Here is a 20,274-nt window from a genome sequence, read left to right as displayed (position 1 = left end):
GCTGCTGCTGCTGCTAAGTCGCTTCAGTCGTGTCTGACTCTGTGCGACCCCATAGATGGTAGCCCACCAGGCTCCCCCATCCCTGGGATTCTCCAGGCAAGAACACTGGAGTGGGTTGCCATTTCCTTCTCCAATGCAAAATACCTTTAAAGTTACAAGAAACCAAATTTCTTGTCAGTGCTAACAGAGGCCTGTTATTTGTCTCTATTTCAAATTTACTGGCCTAGCAAAATACTCAACTGACTGCATTAAGCTGAGCAAAATGTGTCCTTTAAAAACTGATAATAGAGCCCTTGAACTCTTTATCTAATAGGAAAATCAGAATGAGATTTTTGAAAATTAAAAATATATTTTAAACATGAAGATTATGACTTTTATACAAAATAGCAGTTCTAGATGAAAATATACTGAAAGAAAAACCTCACCCCATAAAAATCACATAAAAGATGTGATTTTAATTAATAAAATTATTGATTGCTTATGGTGTCAAATAACTGATAAGAAGAAGTGGAAAAAAAAATCCCACCAACTCCTAAAGTTTCACTGCATCAATATTATTTGATACTTTCCTTAATTAAAAAAATTACAGCAAAATGTAATTATTTTTAGGGGATTTATGGTGCTTTCTAAAAGCATTTTATCTTTTAATGCATGGATTTGGGGGGTATGGTATGTCATATAATTCTGTTTCTCATGTTTATGTTGTAGAAAAAGGCAGCTAATTTTTCAAAATTTTATTGAAATATAGTTGATCTACAATGTTGTGTTAGTTTCAGGTGAAAAGGAAAATGATCATTATGCATACACACACACACACACATATTCTTTTTTAGATTCTTTTTCATTATAGGTTATTGAAAGATATTGAGTATAGTTCCCTCTGCTATATAATAGGTCCTTGTTGGTCATCTATTTGATATGTGGTAGTGTGCATATTTTAATCCTAAACTCCTAATTTATCCCTCCCTCCTCCTGCCCCTTTGGCAGCCATGTTTATTTCCTATATCTGTGAGTTTACTTTTGTTTTGTAAATAAATACATTTGTGTCATTTTTTTCAAGATTCCACATATAAGCAATATCATATTCTCTAGGTCCATTTATGTTGCTGCAAATAGCATTATTTCATTCTGTTTTATGGCTGAGTATATTCCTATATATGTGTATGTATACACACACACACGTGTGTGTATATGTATATATACACACATCTTATTTATCCGTTCATCTGTTGATGGACACTTCCATGTCCATCGTGGAAGGTAGCTTCCATGTCTTGGCTACTGTAAGTTAAAAAGCAGCTAAATTTTAATGTCATGTTGTTACATAGTCACCAAAAGATTGGAGAGCTACAGTCTATAATCAGGTGTGGAGGGAACAGAATATATTTTGGGTGAAGCTTCCCATAAATTTTCATATTTATCTTATAGTTTCCCATACATTTTTCATATTTAGTTTGTCATCAAATGTCCACAGAACTATTCTAAATTTTTTCTACTGTAAGTTTTCAGTGGAATTACGTTTATTACTCCATTAGAGAAGATTGTGAAAACAGAGGAGAGAAAATTTTAATTAGCAAAAAGATTTCATTTCTTTCCTTTCTGTGAATGCTACAAACAGAATCTATTTTGGGTGAAACTTCCCATAAATTTTCTTATTTATCTTATAGTTTCCCATACATTTTTCATATTTAGTTTGTCATCAAATGTCCACAGAAATATTCTAATTTTTTCTACTATAAGTTTTCAGTGGAATTAAGTTTATTACTCCATGATAGAAGATTTTGAAAACAGAGGAGAGAAAATTTTAATTAGCAAAAAGATTTCATTTCTTTCCTTTCTGTGAATGCTACCATCCTCACACCAGTTCACTGCCTTTCAAGACTCCCCTTTGGGAGTATTCTATAGTTAAGGATCCAGAACCAGACAAATAGGCGAAGTGTCCCTAAAGGAAATTATGTAATATGTGTGCATTTTTTTCCTCTGTATTTTTATTGACATACTTTTCAGTTATTCACTGTTTAAAAGGCTGATTGTTTCTGAAATTCAGAAATGGGTCAAAAGCCATCCTTCACCACACCCACACCCACCCCCACCCCACCCCCCTATGTCTAAGCTTGTGTTTTGCTGCCTGGAGCGTTCTCCCTCAATGAAGTCATTCTTTCTTCTCCTCACAATAATCACTGAGGATTAGCTATTGTGAGTGACTGATGCACGTAATATTCATCTTTTACTATTTCATCGAGTGGGCTCGTGCTGCCAGTATTTTTGATTCTACTCTGAGATCAGATGATGTGTTCTTCGAATACCTAAAAAGAAACTTGGGATGACTTTGGAATAATTTTATTGAAAATTTAATATCAACTTCTTTTTTTAAAAAATGTCACTTTGGTGTAATAATACACCAAAGTGACATGATTAAATCATGTAAAGAAAACATCTGCCAAGGCTGGAGGAAGCGCACTCAATAGCTTCTTTACAGGTTCTGATCATTTTAATTTAATGGTTCTTGTAGAATTGGGGGGTTACTTTTGCATCATAGCCTGACATAGATAGTAGTCAGTACATTCAAAACCACAGCACATCTACCGAAGCCATCACACCTAGAGTTGTCTAGGGTCCCCATATACCTGGGCAACTGGCAGTCAAATAGCACCCATCCATCGTGCAGGTGACAGGGGGGCCAGTCAAAGACTAATGTGAGTGACCCGAGCTGGGCTTTGGCTGACCCAGTGAGCGCATAGTGAATGCTTCTGTTAGCAAGACTCAGGTCTCCTTGAATTTTGTCAGACCCCTAGACTGCCTAGAAATTTCAGACCCAGTTTTCTATGAAGAAATAATAAAGCCAAATTCCAAGCTTGTTTTCTGAATTTTGTAACAGCTCTGAGGAATTAACCACTTTCTACATTATCCCATGTACATATTGCTTATCTGTTGTCATGTCTTTTCTCTATTCCTGGTTGCTAAAGGATGCTATCTTCTATATAGTTTCCATCCCCCCCTCCCCAGTGTCTAGTACTTATTGGCTACTTGATCTAGATGTGCTGAATTGAATAACTCAAAGCACGGGAAACCGAATGAAAGGTTCCACTGCCGATTGGTGTATTAGGGAACAATCACACAGCTAATTTAATTTGGGGTGGAAGTGAGAGGAAGTTCACCATATTACCTGAATTAGTTGGATTTACCATGGGGAAGAATCCTAAATTATTGCATGATCCTTCACTAGAGACTGATAATGGAATATAGAGAGATTGAAGCTGTGTATCTAGCTTCTAGGTTAGTGCTGTATTCACTAAATGTATCACAGAGAGATTCCTGGGTAAGCAGAGCAGAAAAAAATCTTGCTTTCAGATATTTCAGTGCAGAATAGTAAACTAAACATGAATTTATATTCCAATAATCTGTAATCTGTCTTCTACAAAAATTAAGAGACAGACAAATTAAGACAAAGACAGGCAGAGTGGATTAATACTAAAAGACAGCTGGATTAATTTTAAATGTGATTTCATAGGGTTTTTTCTGGCCATTGATGTTTAATGATTGTCAGATTTATACTGCATTGTGTTTCTTCAGTCAGGCCCTGCTCACAACAAAAAAGCATTCTGAATAGGAAATAAAAAATTTTAAAAATAAAAGTATTGTTATTGAGCACAGAAAAGATTGAACTGATTCCTTATTGGAAGATTTACATAAAACTGGTTGACATTTTTTAGTAATTAAATTTAGTGGAATTTTATTGTAATAATTCAGAACAGTTTAATAGTTTAACAGTTTATTAGGTAGTGATTTATCATCATGGAATATCTTTGATTTGTCAAATCATGTTATTGATTTGAGTTATTCATTTTTGCCTGATTTTGGAAGCAGATGAATCATCACTAATATAACTGAAGGATTTTTTTCCCCTTGTATGTAATTTTCCAGCTTTGCTGGAAGATTTTGTTTGTTATCAAAAATAAGACATTTATTCCTACATGTCTTTATTTTTCTTTATGTCCTATGGAGTGGTGGTCACCAAAACGTGATCCTTAGATTATCTGAATTAGATTCAGCTGGTGTGCTTGTTAAACGTGATACTTACTGAATAAGAAACCTAGGGGGGGTGGGGTGGAGTTCTAGAAAGTGTACTTTTAACAAACACCCTGGAGAGTCTTCTCCAGAGTGTTACAGACTTGGAAAGTAATATTTTTATGACATTGGGATTTGGCTTATTTCTAATATTTAAATCATTTAATGACTAGGCAACTCAGTTGAAATATAGATTCACAGCATCTTCAAAAAGAAAATCTCCATTGTTTGATGTCAACAGAACATCTAAAGGACAAGACAAAATTTCCTCTTTTATCACTGCTTGAACTCTAAGTGGGAGGGAACCGCAGGTGGTTTCTGGTACCCGAAGGCAAGCTCCAGCTGGTAGTCAGTAAGAAGCCAGTGTACCTCAGCCACACATCATAAGAAAATGAATTCTGCCCACAACCTAAATGAGCTTGGAAATAGTTTCTTCCTAGTTTAGCCTCCAAATGAGAGTGAAGCTCAGCCAATATAGGAAGTGCCCTACATGTGGGCGCATGCTCAGTCGCTTCAGTCGTGTCCAACTCTTTGCGACCCTGTGGACTGTAGCCCACCAGGCTCCTCAGTCCATGAGATTCTCCAGGCAAGAATACTAGAGTGGCCTGCCATTACCTCCTTCAAGGGATCTTCCCGACCCAGGGTTTGAACCCACGTCTCCTGCATTGCAGACAGATTCTTTTTTTTTTTATTAAATTGTTTATACTCCTGCAGGCTGTTGCTTCACTGTATAAAAATAGCATCAGCAAACACAGTATATTGCAAAGTTAAGACAGTAATATTCTTCACTGGACACTATACAACTAACAAACTTTTCTCCACTGCCGGTTATTTCTAGTGGGAAGATCATTTTGACCCAAATCCAAGGATAGCTGTAAGCAACTTACAATGTCATATAAGGTATAAGATAACCATGTTATCCTTGAATTACATAATTTTTATAATTACTTTTATCAGAGATAATTTCAGGAATTCTGAATATTATAACTGGAGTCTAGCCTAAAAATCACAGGATGCTGTGGAAAAGATACACAGTGTTTATCTGAAGGCATTAGAAAGTTAAGGGGTATTTTCTTCAGGAAACATTGTTAGAAGTAGTTTGTTTTGCTAAAAGTTGCTTTTTAAATATCTATCCACCACTAATTCAAGACAGCTATGCTAGATTAAGTTGTTTCAAAGTAGTTTATTTAGGGGTTCCATTTTCATTCCTCAATAGATTTTATGTATTTTTCATATGCTTCTTCACTCATTAGTTCATCTAGTTCTGAAGGGTTACTGAATGTCGTCTTGATCAGCCAACCATCTTCATAACAAGACTGGTTGACAAGTCCTGGATTTTCTGCTAGCGCTTTATTAATTACAGTTACTTCTCCTGATAGAGGGGAATAGCGTTCACTAGCAGCTTTCACACTTTCCAAAGCACCAAACTCCTCTTGCTTGTTCAACTTTGTCCCAACTTCAGGCAGACTACAATAAACAACATCTCCCAAAGCTTCCTGTGCAAAATTGCTGATTCCCACTGTTCCAACACCGTTTTCTGTTACCCATTCGTGTTTTTCTGTGAATTTCCGCACCGACAGCGGAGCAGGGCCGGTGCGCAGTGCCCGGAGGGCGCCCGCCCGCAGTCCCCGGGGCCGCGGCGAGCAGGGCGCCCTGGGTGCCGAGACGGCGCGCAGGCTGCCGACCGCGGCCCGCACACTCCGCACCGCTTGCAGCGCCCTGTTCGCACGGGTGCAGCGGGTCTCCGCGCCTGCAGGCAGATTCTTTACAGACGAGTCTCCCGGGAAGCCCAAGTCCCCTACATACGAACCTTCAAGTTGTGAGCTTTCGAAGATGAGAACATGAGAACCTTCACTTGTCCAGTCCTGAATAGCTGCTTCAGCTTTCATGTACCATTCTACATTCAGGTCCTCTGCCTCACTTACTAAGAGTGCCTCCTCAAATCAAGAAAATTCCCTTGACGTTTCCTGGGTCATGAATTGCTTTGGTTCTTTAGCAGTACCAGCTACATCACTGATGCTTCTACGCTTGCTTCCAGACATCCTGGGCTTGAAATAATGATACTGTACTACTGTACCCTATAAACAGCAAAGTGCCCAAAAGCACAACGCTTGTAGTAGATGCATGCATGTGACAATATATGCCCGACATGTGAACTAGCATACATGACTGGACATGTGAACACACGTATGGAGCTTTGTAAGTTTGAATCTTGAAGGTTCATATGTAAGGGACTTACTCTAGTTAAGAGGATTCAAGGATGATATATAATAGTTTCCCTTTAACAAGGTTTTTAGTCATGATTTCAAGTACATGTACATAAAGTATTTGTATTTACTTGTGGTCACTTATCATATATACTTGAGGCCATTTAATATTTGTGGATATTAATTAGCCATCTCACTTACTTCATATGCAACTCTTCCTTTGATACCACTCATGTTTTTGATCATTTCCCCATCGTGTCAAAGTAACCTTAAAATTGCCTTGTAAGACACATCAAACCTAGTCTTGACATGATCCTCAAAGTCCATCTTAAGGATGGCCAAGGAAATTATGAAAGTTTTTGTGGCTCTTCACCTGAAGACCAGTATATCCTTGGAAGAGGGGAAGGAGGAGAGGAAAAGGGAAAAGAAAGAAGAGGAAGAGGAGCAGAGAGGGGAAAGGATCTGTTAGTCGTCAGCTCAGTCACTCAGTCGTGTCTGACTCTTTGTGACCCCATGGACTGCAGCACACCAGGCTTCTCTGTCCATCACCAAGTCCAGGAGCTTGTTCAAACTCATATCCTTCGAATCGGATAGGGGTCATGGAAGAAGAGGAAAGGGAGAGAGAGAGGTATGAGATGTCTTATTTAATACCTTTTTTGACAGCCTTCCCCTTGGAATGTATTTAGGATCAGGTCCAAAGAGATAAGATGTTTTCTATTAACATTCCCTTTCTACTAAAACCATCTGGGTTAGTAAGACTCATTTTCTTCAAGTTCCAGCTTGCCGCTCAACTTTGACAGTTTTATGAGATACATATGAAAATAAAGCAAAAGATTGTCATAGCAATGATTAGCCAGTCTCATTGTTGGCTTCTCTAGCTAATATCTAGCTATTAAACTATTCTTTGCAGCAGAAATAATTATACTTATTTACTAGTCTGGAATGATGGAGAAAGTACAGTGTACCCAATGTAAAGCACACTTCTATGTCTGAAAAAACAGAGATTTCCCATATTTAGCTGCTTACTCAAAATGAGATCATTTATGCAAGAATGTTCATTTAATTAAGAACAACTTAATTGATGCATTATAAATTATGCAGTGAAAGCTAAGGAAATCTAAAATAGGATTAAAAATAAAACACTTCTCTCTTCAGAGAAAGGTAAGGACCAATTTCAAAGAAAAGGCAGCCTACACTAAATCTTATCAAATGAGTTTAATTTCCAACTGACATTTATGTTTCTTCTGTGGCAGAGTAGGTATGGGAACATAAATCTTGCATCAGGGAGCTGGAATCTACTTTAATCAATGACAGTCAGCCCTATACTCTTGGATAGGAGTTAAGCACAGCAACCAGTCAAGTCTCATGAGAAAAAGGTGTTCATGCACATGCCTAACTACACACGTGTGTGTATATACGTATTTTTTTTTTGTATATACGTATTTTAAAAATTGAATAGTATCAAAATTTTTTAAATACTTATATACTTATTTTATTTTTTGACTGTGCTGGGTCTTCATTGCTGCACAGGCTTTTCTCTAGTTTTGGAGAGTGGGGGCTACCCTCTAGTTGTAGTGCAGAGTCTTTTCACAGAGGTGGGTTCTCTTGTTTCCGAGCACAGGCTGTAGGGCACTTGGGCTTCAGTGGGTACATCACATGGGCTCAGTAGATGTGGCTCCCGGGCTATAGAGCCCAGGCTCAACAGATGTGGTGCATGGACTTTATTGCTCCATAGCAATGAATGTGGGATGTTCCTGGATCAGAGATCAACCCATGTCTCCTGCGTTGGCAGGTGGATTCTTTACCACTGAGCCCCGAGGGAAGCCCTCAAATTTTTATAATTGCATCCTATTGCACCATATTCCCACTTTACCACCAACACTCATGCTTCCCAGGTAATTTCTTTTAAACTTCTATAACTATTTCTTCTGATAGTTACTTCAATTTCTCTAAATAAATTGCCTTTCCCCTTTGCTGTTTTCTTTTAAGAAAATTTTAAACATCTACTAACTTCTTGTTATGGTAGACAAAGATTTCTATACACTAACTCATCTTCCATCTCCCAACTGCTCGATATAGTGAAATTACTTTCTATTTTAAAAAAATTGATTATTACTGCTTACACTATGGCTGTGGATCACAATAGCAATATTTGTAAGTACTGCCCACACAATAGTGTACTATGATAACATTTCCCACCTGTATAATCTCTTGCTTTCCTGGAGTTGCTAATTACTCTTCTTTATTTCTTGCCCTATTATGGTATCTTTACCTTTTTTTCACAAAAGTTTCATCATGTTAGACATTCTATTAAGAGTCCTTTTTCCTTTTCCTTAGCCCACCATCTTTCAGCCTTAATCAGGGTTGCTTCTCTCTGGTTTTTACTGCATTGGTCAAGTCTTCATGTTTAATGCAAAGTCTTAGGCTCTGTTTTTGATAAGATTCTCAGGAGGATTTTTGCTAATATCTGTGAACCACTGACCTAAGGTGAGGAGAGCACATTGATAGTGGCTCAGAGAAGATAGAGACATGAAATAGCAGCCCTTATTGCACCTTGAATTTTATTCTGTGTGTGTGTGTGTGCTCACTCAGTCCTATCTGGCTCTCGGGTAACCCATGGACTGTAGTCTGCCAGGCTCCTTTGTCCATGGGATTACCTAGGCAAGACTACTGGAGTGGGTTGCCGTTTTGTACTCTAGGAATCAAACCTGTATCTCCTGCAGTGGCAGGAGGACACTTTACCACTGAGCCACCTGGGAAGCCCTTATTCTCTATGGAAAAGACTAAAATGTACCCTAGAGTTTAAGAATTCTGCCTTTGTAGTCAGGCAGCTTAGATTTTACTAGCTGAATGACCTTTGAAAGTGGTTGAAACTCACCAGAGTTCAGTTGCCTATCTTTAAATTGAGTATACTTATAACAACCACCTCTTATACAGAGTGAAGTAAGCCAGAAAGATAAAGACCAATACAGTATACTAACACATATATATGGAATTTAGAAAGATGGTAACGATAACCCTATATGCAAAACAGAAAAAGAGACACAGATGTACAGAACAGACTTTTGGACTCTATGGGAGAAGGCGAGGGTGGGATGATCTGGGAGAACAGCATCAAAACATGTATATTATCAAGTGTGAAACAGATCGCCAGTCCAGGTTGGATGCATGAGACAAGTGCTCGGGGCTGGTGCACTGGGATGACCCAGAGGGATGGGATGGGGAGGGAGGTGGGAAGGGGGATCAGGATGGGGAACACATGTAAATCCATGGCTGATTCATGTCAATGTATGGCAAAAACCACTACAATATTGTAAAGTAATTAGCATCCAACTAATAAAAATAAATAGGAAAAAAAAAAAACAACCACCTCATAGGGTGGTAATGATGATTAAAATAAGATAAGGCTTGCAAAGAGCTGAGTACATAGTCAGCACTTAATGATTATTTACTCTTATTATTTATTGTTAAAGTATATATTCACTTTACCATGAAATTGCAAGGAACAAAGAATAAATAAAATGCTTTTCATAAATTTAGATGAGTAAATCAGTTATAAAATTCAATATATTTAGCTATATAACCTAATATTAAAATGAGGTTTATGCATGAACCTAAATTTATGTCATATATTTGGACAGACATATGTTAGTATTATTTTTCAGTGTCAATATTAAAAAGGAATTTCCTGCCTTATTATTTAAATAGTGAATAATGTATATTTTTACTTGCAGCCTTATGTTGTATTTTAGAACACCATTTACAACCTAATAATTTATTTAACGTAAGACAAACTAGCCTTTTGTTGTTAAATTGGCCCACACATTTTAAATTGATTTATAATGTAAATGACACAAAAATTACTTATCATATTAAAATTTAAGGAAAGAAATATGGCTCACTATTTTATTGTTCTGATGTCAGCAAATTCAGGAAAGAGCTGCTTGTCAAAATTGAAAAATGTTTCCTGCTGATCATGTAAATCCATATCCTTTAGGTTTTCCTCATAGACTATCTTATTTTTTTCACTTATTGTAGCATATTTTTATAATTATGCCTTGGCAGTAAAGAAGGAGCATTGTACCATACATTGGGAAACTTGGGTCTAATCCTGTTTCTACAGCAGCCTCTAAGTATATCCTTTCTGTTCCCTGATTTGTGTACAGCCTTAAGGCAAACACAAGGCAGTCAGGCTTCTTTCAAATTCACTGCAGTCGTCTTAAGCTTGCACAGATACCATTCCTACCGGTGGGAAAGAAATAGGGTCATTCAGGTTGTGTAATTCAATACAGTCGTGTTCGCAGGATGGAGAGTTGACTGAATTAGTCTGACTGTTGGAGCAGCTCTGTAAAAACCTCTATACCCAGGCATGCCCTCCTCAAAAGTGCATCATCAGCTTGACTTACCTGATACCATTTGTCATCCAGCAATCTCGTATTCTCAGTTCATATCTTCTTCATAATTGAAACCAAGTTTGAGGTTCTGGTGGTTCAACAGTTCAGGGGAGTGATTTGTTAATTATCCAGTTACTTTGAGATTTAAGAAGTAGATAGGTGGGATGGGGCAGAGGGTCCACCTAAGTGCCAAAGCTTTCCTTTCCTATACAATGTTCTTGCAGCCCACTGTCTCTGTATGCCTTCGAGGTGAATGAGGAGGAGGCATGTTCGGTTTTACAACATGGCACTTATTTAGGGAGAATGATGAGTTCTCGAACCTGCAGTCAGGATCTTTTTTATGTTGGTCAGAAAATAAAACCCTGGGACTCGGGACATTTCTCACTTCTAATTCTGCTTCAGAGGAGTTCTAGTTTCTCCAGTGGCTTATGCATTCATTGTCATAGAATATTAACAGCGATCCAGTAAAGGCTTAAATCTACATGATAAATGGGAACCAGTGTTGTTTCCGAAAGAAAACCTGTAATTAATTTTATATTGGCACCTTTTTAGCATTGCAAAATAGTCCATCAGGTTTTGTGGTCACACATGCAGTTTTTTTCTAGAAACATTTCATAACTGCAAACCAAGATGCACTGGGAGCCTAATTAAGGGGACAAATATTATAATTAGATGTACAAATAGTAGTAGCCCCTGACTAATATAATATTTAAAACTGCATCTGTATTTTTGTTTGCACTTTAGTCGTTGAGGTATGCAAATAACAGTATTTTTGACCTACTATCGCTTTACTTTTGGAAACAACCTGGTTGCTATTTGGAGTTGATTGTAGTTCTTAAATGTGTATAGGCTTAAAAGCATATGTTATACATACATGCTTATGACTTTCCTATGTGCAAGAGAATATAAATTTTTTTAAAAAGCAGAATGGTTTTATCTAGTCTGATAATTGCTCATTTATGTTATCTGCTTGGCCTCTGTACTTATTTCAGTTTATGATTTCTGCTATATAGATTTGGCTTTTTGTGTTATGGTTAGAAAAATTTTCCCACTTCCAAATCATATAAGTCATTTTCTGTATTTTTTTATGGTATTTTTATGCTCAGGTTTTACATTGAAATATTTAATGCAGTAAAAACTAACCTTTAATCTAAGTTGTGAGGTGGGAACTTTCACTAGTTGTTTCCAACACTGTTTGCTAAATAATTCATATCCTCACAGTGAATTTAAATGAATGTCTTTATTGAGATTTTTATGAATAATCCAAGAATAATTGTTAAAAACATGTGTATTAAGTTTATGTAAGTGGAATAAAAGTTTTATGAATGGACTTTCCAACTACTTTCTTGTCTTTTTTACAGCTTTTCTTTTTCTTTTGGTTCTGAAACTTTTCTAAAGAAAATTGTTCAGTTTTGGAAGTGTATTCCTTATTCCTCCTATTCACTTCCCAGGTAGCGCAGTGGTAAAGAACCTGCCTGCCAATGTAGGAGACCCAAGAGATGTGGGTTTGATCCCTGGATCAGAAAGATCCCTTGGAGTAGGAGTAGGAAGTGGCAACCCACTCCAGTATTTTTGCCTTCAAAATCTCATGGACAGAGGAGTGTGGCGGGCTATAGTCCATGGGGTCGCAAAGAGTCAGGCACAACTGAGCAACTGAGTACGCACACTTTATTGTCTACTGTTATTATGTACAATTAGGTATACTCTTCCTATAGGTACACAGGCTTACAAGCTTTACCATATTTATTATATATAGAATGAGCTCTTTTCTCTTTCTGAAACCTTCTTGCCTATTTTTATGCAATCATTTTTTGTTTACTTTAGAATGATTTTTCAAGCCCCCTTTCCTTCCTTCACCTACATTAGTGTTTCCAAATGCTTCATTTTTAAAATCAAAACTGAAATCTTACTAATGGATTAGTCTTTGGAAAACTGACATCTTCTGGTTTTCAGTGGTTGTAAATAAAATGCTAACATTTTCTTCACTGCAACCAGACAATGGTACCAACAAGTTAGACACTCAAAAACATTCCATGTAGAGTGCGCAGGGCTAGGAGCACTCAGGCAGTGCTGTCCTGGGAAGGCTCTGCAGGGAGACTGTGTGTGGGTCGAGGTTGTAGGTGGATGGGAACGCACATGAACAGAAGAGGAGCCACATGGATCTCTTGAGCTCCGTTGTCATGTCAGGATTCTCCAATATATCACTTTGCCAAGCCTAAAAACAGACATAACTGTTTGACTAGTCTGTAAGAGAGATCGCACAGTGCCCTTTGAGAATTTCAGTCAGAAGTTTATAGAGTTACTGCTGGAAATGGAATGGATAAAATTCTATCAGTTTTTTTTTCAGAAATATTTTTGTCTAATTGATCTTATAAATCACTTCAGTATTGTTGCCTGGAGACTCCCAGGGACAGAGGAGCCTGGTGGGCTGCCGTCTATGCGGTCGCACAGAGTCAGACATAACTGAAGCGACTCAGCAGCAGCAGCAGTAGAAGATCTTATAAAACTTGGGGCACTTTTAGTTTACACATAGTAAATGTAGAACGTGATAACAAGTGTTCAACAAAGCAATATATAATCTAAATGCTGGACAACAGATTGAGGACTTAAGACAGTTTTATTTTGAAGCTTTGTCAGCATATCGAAGGCAATTTAGAGCATACAGCTACCCCTGGAGAGTCCTGTGACAGGCAGAATCAGCAGACTGGGAAATAAATTAACTACATTTAGTAGTAGAGGGAGAGAATTCCCAAAAAACTCTGAAACAGCAAGACATTACAGTATAGAGATCTTTACATCCAGTCATAAATGTATTATTTGCACCATTTTCACCTAGGCGGGCTGTGTTTTAATTTTCTGTCTCACTGAGTTTTTCTCAGTAGAGGGTTAAGCTTGCAATGGTAGTCAACTTAAGTTCTGTCTCTTGAGGTTCAAAAAAAAAAATTGTCAGAAGGCGGTTGTCTTTCATTAATTGATGTCCTGCAAAAACTAAAGCAGTGGAAACTTTTTTCTTTTCTTCTTCTTCTTTTTAAAATGGTGTCTCATTTCAGTAATGTCTCCTTAAAGGCCTGGCATAATCAGTGGAGTACTTTTAAAATTCATGGATGAGAGAAAGACCCAATACTCATTCTTTCTGTCTTTCTATCCAAAGTTAATAGGAAGACTGTAAGGCCAAATATATGTCCTAATCTAGGGACTGCTGAAGTTAAATGTATAAAGGAACAAAGAGATGGAAAGTATCCTTGGAGGACACTAATAAAAAGAAGAATGGGTAGAATTTGGGGGCAGCAATTCAGAAACCGGAGCAGATTCACCTCTTATTTGTGTTGTTTAATATTGTAATGTTACTTTTCTGACAAAGTTCCATATAGTCAAAGCTATGGTTTTTCCAGTAGTCATGTATGGATGTCAGAATTGGACCATAAAGAAGGCTGAGTGCCAAAGAATTGATGCTTTTGAACTGTGGTGTTGGAGAAGACTCTTGAGAGTCCTTTGGACTGCAAGGAGATCCAATCAGTCCATCATAAAGGAGATCAGTCCTGGGTGTTCATTGGAAGAGCTGATGCTGAAGCCGAAGCTCCAATACTTTGGTCACCTAATTCGAAGAGCTGACTCATTAAAAAGACTCTGATGCTGGGAAAGATTGAAGGCAAGAGGAGAAGGGGACAACAGAGGATGAGATGGCTGGATGGCATCACCGACTCCATGGATATGAGTTTTAGCAAGCTGGGGGAGATAGCAAACAACCAGGAAGCCTGGTGTGCTGTAGTTCATGGAGTCACAAAGTGTCAGACACAACTGAATGACTGAACAACAACAACAAAGTATTGAAAAAGTTTTAGAAGAATGCATTGGAAAATTGGAGGAAGAGAATAAGAATATATACCCTATTGATATGTCAGACTGAGGACTACAGACCTCATGCACCAGGTTCTGTAGGAGACTGGTACTCACATAGATAGTAGATGGATAGATAAATTTGTACTACAACTGATCTTATCCTGCCCCTTGAAGCTTTACTATTCTGGTGGTAGATTACACTGATTTTTTTCAGTTAATACAACCTTGGTTAAAACTATGTCACTTGGTAATAATCAATTCAGAGCTTAGTAGCTCTGTCAGGACTCTTTCCCCTTTTTTCTATCACATTTTTCCCTTCCTTTAAGCACTTCTTCAGCCCAAGGTGGCATCAGGATGCAGGAGGAAGCCTGTGTATCCTTTTAGCATGGTGCAGCTTGATAGGGAGACATCTAATGTCCCTCTGGCCCTGGTACTGGCTTTTGAGTCTTCGCTGGCCTCCGTGGAAATGCTCTTCGGCAGCCTGAACAATGAGCAGCCCGAGTCATAGGTGTTTGGGGCTGGTTTGTTGGAGTGACTTATGGGCATTCACCACTGAAATCTGTTGTCCCTGCCATGGCCTTTGAACACTATGTGGACTACTAGTCTCTTGGCCAGAACACTAAGGGTCCACTGAAAATTTGTTTTATAGTGGTAAAATCCACATAATGTAAAATTTACCAATTTTTAAATCTACAGTTCAATGGCATTGAGTTCACTTGCAGTGTTATGCAGCCATCCCCATTATTCACTTCCAGAATTTTATCACCATCTCAATCATCAATTCTGTACCTTTTAAACAATTATTTCCATTCTCCTCTCCCCACTGGATCCTAGTAACTTCTACTTTCTGTCTCTATACATTTGCTATTCTAGGTCCCTCATATACCTGAGATCATATAACATCTGTCCTGTGTTTGGCTTATTTTGCTTAGCATGATGTCTCCAGGGTTCAGCCAAGTTGTAACATGTGCCAGAATTTCATCTCTTTTTATGGCTAAATATTATTCCATTGTTTGTATATGCCACATTTTATTTATCCATTCATCTGTTGATAGATATTTGAATTGTTTCTGCATTTTAGGTATTGTGAAGAATGCTACTATGAACAGGGGTGTACAAGTATCTGTTTAAGTTCCTGCTTTCAGTTATTTTAGGTATATACCCAGGAGTGGAATTGCTAGAGAGGGGTCTACTTTTTATATTAGTGATTTTTGGTAGCCCCAAATTTTGGAGATCTGAGAACTTTCTTTCGCCTGCTTCCTCCATACGTCACTGAGGTAGGCAGGACATTTTGAGACTGTTCTCAAGTCTGTGGGCCTGGCTGTTTTCCTCTGGTATTTCCCTGGTGCTGGCTGAACTGGGGACTTAAATGTTGATGCACAATATTCACTGGACAAAGGAACAACTTCTGTGCTCTGTAATTTCTTCCAGCCTCTCTGGTTTGAGGTTTCAGCTGTGAGAGGAAGTGAGCCTAGGCACTCATACTCATCACTTGATCTTCTTTGTCTTGTTCCTCAGTACCAGAGGACTTTCTGTTTCCACTCCTGGTTGTCAAGAATTTTCCCTACATCATATCCTCTGACCTTCTTTGTTAAGACTTACAGTAAAGCATGTACATCTCAAACTTATCTTTTAATATGTAAAGCAACTCTTTCAGAATTTAGAAAGCCTCTTATTGTCAACAAAATCAGGCTTTCAAATCTGTTGTATCATTCTGAACATTCAAAAATTTAGCTTAAAACTTAAAGCTGTGCACTAACATCTTCCCTCTTTATGGTATTCACTGAATTTTAAAGTATAGTAAGAGCCGTCTATTCAATAAATGGGGAAATGACAGGGTAGGAAAAAAATACATCAGTGAAATGTATCAATACTACTGTCATCATTATTTAGCAACACTGTTTATGTGGCCAGTTTCTGCTCAGGGTCTCTCCTGTGCTCTGTTCCTATGTCTTAGAAGCTGTGTGGGGCCAGTTGGGATCACGTTTGACTTGTTGAGCTCTGGAGCGAGGCTTTAAATGGCTTATTAGCATATGCATATAGGGTCTGTTTTCAGATATGGTGAGTATTGTCAGATCAGAATACAGCCTAGCTAAAGCTTTTATACACATATCTTAAAGTAATATGACAGAGGTAAAGAAAAATAAATTGGCAGCATGGTCAAAAGAACTGCAGAAGTTCAGACTACTGTTTTGTGTGATTATTGATTTCTAATGGCTTTGCTGTGACTTAATTGAGCTATTAGAGGCTCAGTCAGGTTTGAAATAAAAGGAAAGTGCTTGTTGCATATGCAGGAGCTCTTCCAGATTGATTGAAATAGAGATTGGGAAGACAGTGGGAGTCCTTCCTCATGTGCTTGGGTTCCTAGTGGCTATAGAGCTAATATGCATCACCTTGCTAGGAAACAGTGAGCTGTCCTGGGCAGCATTTCCATTGTCCTCAGCTTGGAGAGTAAGGCACTCAGGCAGGGAAAGCTGTTAACAGTCGGTGAGGAGAGAAAAAGTTAATGAAGAAATCAACAGTTCTTCAGAGCACATCAGTGCCATTCTGCTGATTTTTGCCAATGTCTGTCCAGAAACAGTAACTTCCAGCCCCTTTTGCTCATTCATTGTATATGAGAAGTTGGTAAGCCAAGGTCTTCCTTCAGTGCCACCATTTCATCATGGTTAATTTCATAAGCTCAGAGATTCAGGTAGAATCTTCTGTTTATCCTCTCTTTTACTCTGATTTACTTCCATTTGGTCCAGGGAGCTACTGAAGTTTTCAGTAATAGAAAGTCTAGTTTCTCACTTATATAGCATTTTATATTTAGGACACACTTTGTAGAGATGTTAGAGCAACACTTGTGCCTGCACAAGAATGCATATAGAGAAAAGACCAGAATGATGAAACCTACAGTTGTGAGCTTCTACTGGCTTTCAGCTTATATTTCCCTTAAGACCACCAACTCATTATAAAGCAGAGACATCACTTTGCTGACAAAGGTCCATATAGTCAAAGCTATGGTTTATCCAGTAGTCATGTATGGATGTGAGCTGGACCATAAAGAAGGCTGAGTGCTGAAGAACTGATGCTTTCATATTGTGGTGCCGGAGAAGACTTTTGAGAGTCCTTTGGACAGCAAGGAGATCAAATCAGTCAATCCTAAAGGAAATCAACCCAGGATATTCATTGGAAGGACTGATGCTGAAGTTGAAGCTCCAATACTTTGGCCACCTGATGTGAAGAGCCAATCCATTGGAAAAGACCCTGATGCTGGGAAAGATTGAAGGAAATAGGAGAAGGGGACGACAGAGGATGAGATGGTTGGATGGTATCACTGAGTCAATGGACATGAGTTTGAGCAAACTGTGGGAGATAGTAAAGGACAAGAAATCCTGGTGTGTTGCAGTTCGTAGGGTTGCATAGAGTTGGGCACAACTGAGTGACTGAACAACAACAGCAAAGACAACCAGATCTGTTTTTGCTTTTATGGATGGCATGACCTGACCGGATCTCTTGGCATGGCTCATCCATGCTCAACATGTCACTGTACAGATAAATGCTGGTCAGTCCAAAGCCTTCCAGATCTCAGGAATTCTCAGCCTTTGTTATCCCTTCAGAGGTTCTTTGCTCTGTGTCTGCAAAATGACTGTGAACACAGCTTCGTGAGGGTTGAATCAGTAGTTCTGTCATTTAATCCAGTAGTTCTTATACCTGAATGGTCATCAGAATCACCCAGGTCACCATTAAAGTTTCTAAAAGACCCATTAGATTGAAATCTCTATGAATTTGTCTTAAGAATTTATTTTTTTTTAAAGAGGTCACCATGATACTGATGATTAGCTGGATTTAGGACTCATTGACTTCATCCATTTTTCTTTTTTAAAGAAGGTACCTGTCTAAAATAGTTACAGGTGATTTTTAAGTCAAGGCTATATATGAAACACAAAGCTTTTAAAAATACATTTCAGGACCTCAATCTCTGAACTTCAGAGATAGCTTATTGAGATTGGGGTCTTAGGCAACCATAATTTTCTTAAAAACAGAATAGATATTTCTGGTTCATATGCCAGTCCTATGTGAGATTCCCTGATTGAAACCATTCTGTCCAGAAAGAAAAAAGCTTAGTTTGTTCTTGTTCAAGACATTAGGAAATGTCTTAAACTATATGTATGTCTTTATCATAAGATGCCAGTAACTAGAGATAGAAGTTGAGGAAATTTGAAGAATTTGGGGAACTGTTTTAAAAAACAGTAGGAACAAATAGGGCCTGGAGTTTATCCATGAACAAAGAGGAGAATTTGAATTTAGGAAATTAAAGAAGCACTGAATATGAAGATAAAACTGTAAAGTCTGGCCTTTCCTTTAACAATTATGGTCAAGTGTCTTTTGGTTACAAGTAACAGAAACTCACCTCCAAACAGCAAGGAGTTTTTTTGTTTGTTTGTTTTTACATATAGGAGAGGTCAAAAATTAGGACAGCTGAGTCCAGAAACTAAAAAAATGGTAGAACGTTCTTTGTCTTTCATCTCTGTTTTTGTCTCTGTGTTAGCTTCATTCTCAAGCAAGCACTTTACAAATGACAGGGACAGTCCACTGACAGTCTCAAACTTACTCCACTAAGTAATCCAAAAGGAAAGAGTGTCTCTCTCCCTCTTGTGGTATCCATAGTTCAGATCTTCAGGAAGGCACTGAAGGGCCTTGCCTCAATCACTGGCCCATCGCTGAATTTGTCCTGCTGGCCTGGGGAAGGAAGGTGGCCAAGTGGTCAGCCTGTGACACACCCCCCTTTGGAGTTGGGGATACCAGCATGTCCCCCAGGACCCTGAAAGTGGAATACACTGGCTCCCCAAAGAAGGGAAGGGGAAAGAATTATTGGGCAGGGAAAAGCCAACAGCTACCCTCTAGAAAACAAACTGAATGATTTTGCTTTGTCTGTCCCAAGCTCTAGAATTCGCTTAACTTTGTAAGCTGTGGGGAGTCACTCATCAGACACTCCTGGGGCAAGGAGAAGAAGTTTCTTTTCAGGTTATGTGTATTTAATGGTCCATGGGGAAGGATGTGTGGCTGAAATGGAAACCAAATTTTCCCACATTTAATATTATCAAACTGAATTGATGAAGTATACAAATGTGTAGATAGATACGCAAAAAGGCACTTTATAAACCTTTCCAAAATAAACAGGCTGACCTAACTGGTAAAGTAATAAAGATTTTGCTATTGCAATATATTTGCATGCAAATGTGTTCCTGTGTTGAGAATATGACCTTGAACTTAAGCCGCCCACAGTTTTCTAAAATCTATTTAGTGATGCTTATAAGAAAAGAAATGAGGAAACATTAAAGGAAAATATTTTCAATTCAAAAATCATTAAAATCACCCCTGAAGTACTTCCCTTTGATATTAAAAGCAAATAATTAAGGGGATCCATATTACTAAATCGAGTGATGCTCTCGTGTCACTGTTAAGTCAAGGTCAAAAAATAATTTAGTATTTGGTTCTCGGTTGTATGATGTGCCCTTGAAAAATGTTCTGTGGTTGATCTTGATTGGTTCTTGGCAGTATATGTTTGGCTTCTGGCACAGATCAACAATAATTTGCAATTTAGCTATAACGAATTAGCATCATTTAAGGGCAGTTATTATTGACACTTCAAGTTATGAAAGGCATCTTTCTCAGCTTCACGAATGCAAACACTCTGCAGTTTTAAGGTTTCACCAATTACACTGAGATTATTTGGATGGATTTTAGAGCTTTGGCCATTTTCTCTCTCTTCACATGTG

General features: G+C 38.1%; 1 protein-coding gene and 1 pseudogene across 1 annotated transcript in view; one reads left to right on the top strand and one right to left on the bottom strand.

The window, feature by feature from the left end:
* The window catches only part of SLC35F1 (solute carrier family 35 member F1), a 409,920-nt gene that overhangs the window by 148,477 nt on the left and 241,169 nt on the right, over positions 1-20,274 (top strand). The gene's annotated exons all lie outside the window — the stretch shown is intronic.
* Positions 5,232-5,957, bottom strand: LOC110142502 (glycine cleavage system H protein, mitochondrial pseudogene; annotated as a pseudogene).

Source organism: Odocoileus virginianus, chromosome 19, assembly GCF_023699985.2.
Source record: "Odocoileus virginianus isolate 20LAN1187 ecotype Illinois chromosome 19, Ovbor_1.2, whole genome shotgun sequence".
NCBI classification, from domain to species: Eukaryota; Metazoa; Chordata; class Mammalia; order Artiodactyla; family Cervidae; genus Odocoileus; species Odocoileus virginianus.
This window is presented reverse-complemented; position numbering and strand designations above follow the sequence as displayed.